Source organism: Sinocyclocheilus anshuiensis, unplaced genomic scaffold, assembly GCF_001515605.1.
Source record: "Sinocyclocheilus anshuiensis isolate Anshui unplaced genomic scaffold, SAMN03320099.WGS_v1.1 scaffold735, whole genome shotgun sequence".
Lineage (NCBI taxonomy): Eukaryota > Metazoa > Chordata > Actinopteri > Cypriniformes > Cyprinidae > Sinocyclocheilus > Sinocyclocheilus anshuiensis.
In genome coordinates, this window is record NW_015548245.1 from 513449 (window position 1) to 516914 (window position 3466).

Consider the following 3466-nt stretch of genomic DNA (forward strand, 5'->3'; position numbering starts at 1 on the left):
ATATATATATATATACTGTATATATGTAAACTGTACATATACATATTAGGGGAAATAATCAAATATTATTATTATTGTTATTACATATCACTATTATTATTACTATTAAATATTATGAACAATATTATATATAAATATTATATATACTGTAGTATAGGTTTTAGTTTCTGTTAGCTTTCAATTATTTTTATTTCAGTTTTTAAATTTAATTAGTAATTTTAGTACTTCAGTTCAGATTTTTCTTGTATTTTTTTTATTTTTCCATCTAATATTTATATTTTATTTTATTTCAGGTTTTTTTTTACTTTGGTTTTTAATAGTTTTAGATGATGATAAAAACATTGATATATTAATGAAAAATGTTAAATATTTTTGTGTTGGTTAATTTCAAGATTATGCAAATATAAATTGGAACTGGAAGATGAATTTTCATTGGAGTAAAAAATAATAATAAAAAAATCAGATGCCCTTCACTTTTCTGAGCCACATTTCAAGTTCAACAAAAAAGATTATTATGATTTTGCTGGTTAGGGGGGCCAATAATGACCACCCTGAGACCCCTTCTGAGGCACTGATGTTGAGGACCACAGCAGGATTCACATCCTCATGTTTCAAAATCTGAAAACTAGCTGCTGGGATCCTTATTCTTTAAGAAATTCTATACTATGATTCATTTATAGACCTCTGTGCAGCATTGCAATCATTGAAATTCAATGAAATTATGAATTATGAAATGTGTCTGTGCCTAGTTGAGGTAAAATGTAAGGGAGGGAACAACTTTTGTGTTAATGATGCAAACTTTGTGAGGTTTAAGCGCCAGGAAATGAGAGGGGGAGACAGGAGCATGCCGAGCATGAGAAAATCAGAGATAAAAAGAAAATCAAAGGTGATTCGGCACTGAGTGACGTCAAGTTTTGATTTGGGGTCCATCAGTCAGAGATGAAGCTACTGCATTCATGAAGACCTCCTGGTTTTAAGTCGGAGTTGATTACTCAAAATGCTTGCAGCATTACTGTTATCTACTGATTCTGACTATATGTCTTGTTCCCAGTATATCTGGATAAAGACATCTCGCACTGAGCCTCCAGCCTGTGACCTTTCATTAGGCCTGTTTGAGCTGGCTGGGAGGATTACGACAGTGAATTGTTTGATTAGGACCTTCGAGAGGATCCAGGGGAAAACTGATATTCTGGACACATGCACACTTATACAGTAATTGAGACTGGGGCTAGTTGTCACAGTTTGCTCAATTATTTATTAATATATCTTTAGTACATAATTTAATTTAATTAAACATTAATTGTAGAAAAAAAATCTAAATTATATACAATTTAATATATAATTTAACAATGTATATTGTTTACATAATATAATAAATCCATTAATATTTCACATATAAAATAAGTATATATTACATATAATTATTACATATAATTGTAAGAATATAATGCTCATGAATATGTGAAAATAGTTATTAATTTATAAAAACATATTTTTATGAATATTAAAAAATATAGCTTTAAAAATGTGATACATAGATATATAATAGATGACCCTGTGACAATTAGCCCCAGTCTTTCTTACATATAAGCACACACACATATCTGCTTTCACGCAAACCCCCACCAAACAGTTCTATCTCGACCCCCAGACAAGGTCCTAAACTTAGTCTGACACGTGAGCCTGTGGGATATATTCAAGAAGATAGAGCCATGCTCTTCAGAGACCCAGACGGTACGCTTTGACATAAGTAGATAATGTGAAGGAGATCGGTCAGGCGAAGCTCAATAGGATTGCTCGCTTCACAGATACTCAAAGTCACTCAAAAATCAAGACGCAATACTCGGCGCTACCTAGCTTTTCAACCAAGAGGTGTCAATGATAAATGCTATCTGCCGTGACCCAGCCTAATGCACTCCATGGCAGTCTTTTCACAGTCTTGATTATTTGGCGAGCCGGAGAGGTGGTAGATTATTTCCGCAACCCATCTCGAATGCTGCATCCCTCCCTCAGCTGTCGCACCTGCACCGGCGAAGTCCAGAACCCCCAGAAGTACAGGAGGAAATTCAATTACTTACTCTCAGCTCGAAAGAATGAGCTCATCTCCATATTTATTAGGATACTGACCAAGCGAAGGCCTCGGCGTTCAATTACTTTTATTATTCTCTAATGTGTTCCCACAAACTCTTTTCATTTCCAATGTGACATAGGCGCTCGGCTGTCGCCATTCCCTCTTGAGATTTCTCAAGGGCCCTGAGAGGAATTTTGATGGGGCTTGAAATGAAAACCTCAACGGATTTCAAAGAAGTATAGCAACAACACACTCCTACTTATTCTGGATGAGTGGGAGAGAAGCCATGATCAACGAAGACATGAGGGCTCTGTGACTCAAAAAGCCTTTCTAGCGCCAGTGATTTCAGGTGGCTTTATTCTCCTGAATGCATCCGTATCTAAAAACAAGCTTTCGTCGGAGTGCCTCTTTGATAGTCTGATGATATCAAACGCTGAAATAACGAACGGAGGAGGAGGATGGAGCAATATTTCTCAGCTCTGCCCTATTTTCATGTCAATTACGCAGAGTCTTCGCTTTTCCGAGATGTGGGCTCACAATTGCCATGTGTCAGTAAGGCATGGCCAGGAAGACTCATTCAATCAATCACCTCTCCAACAAACAGTCCAAAAAATCCCAAAGCAGGTGGAAGAAAAGCCTTTGAAGATGCTTTTGAGTAGCCTTGAGAGCAGGTGCTCAGAACCGTCAAGTCCATTCAAATTGATTTTTCAGCCAGGTGGATTTTGAAATTATTCTTACAAAAATGACTGTAGGCAAATGCTGTAGCAGAAATCACCATTCACGTCTGTTTGGTCATTATATAATGAAGCATTTAATATCTAATTTATGTAAACGTATAATATTTCAAGTTTAATAATTGAATATCATTTTAAGTAAAAATAATAATATATTATTTATAAAATAATATTTCTACTTATATGGAATTATTAAATAACACACACACATGCATTATATTATACTATATTAATCAGTGTTATTTTAGTATACTGAGATATTATTCTAGTTTTTAATTAATATTTTTTGTATATATATATATATATATATATATATATATATATGCAGTGGTGGACGAAGTACACAAATCAAATACTTGAGTAAAAGTACAGATCTGTATAATAAAATATTACTCCAGTAAAAGTAAAAGTACTCAGTTTTCAATTATACTCGAGTGAAAGTACAAAAGTACTTGATTTTTTATGTACTTAAGTAAAAAGTACTGATAGATTAATATTTATTTTGCAGTTTTATATAGGCTACTTTTATCATTTAATTTTATATTAGCATATATTTTTTTATAATCCTATTGCTCAAAATACCTGGGATTTTACCAAAATAACCAATAAGGAAATAATGAATATAATAAGGAAAATATCATTATATTTTCATAATGATTTT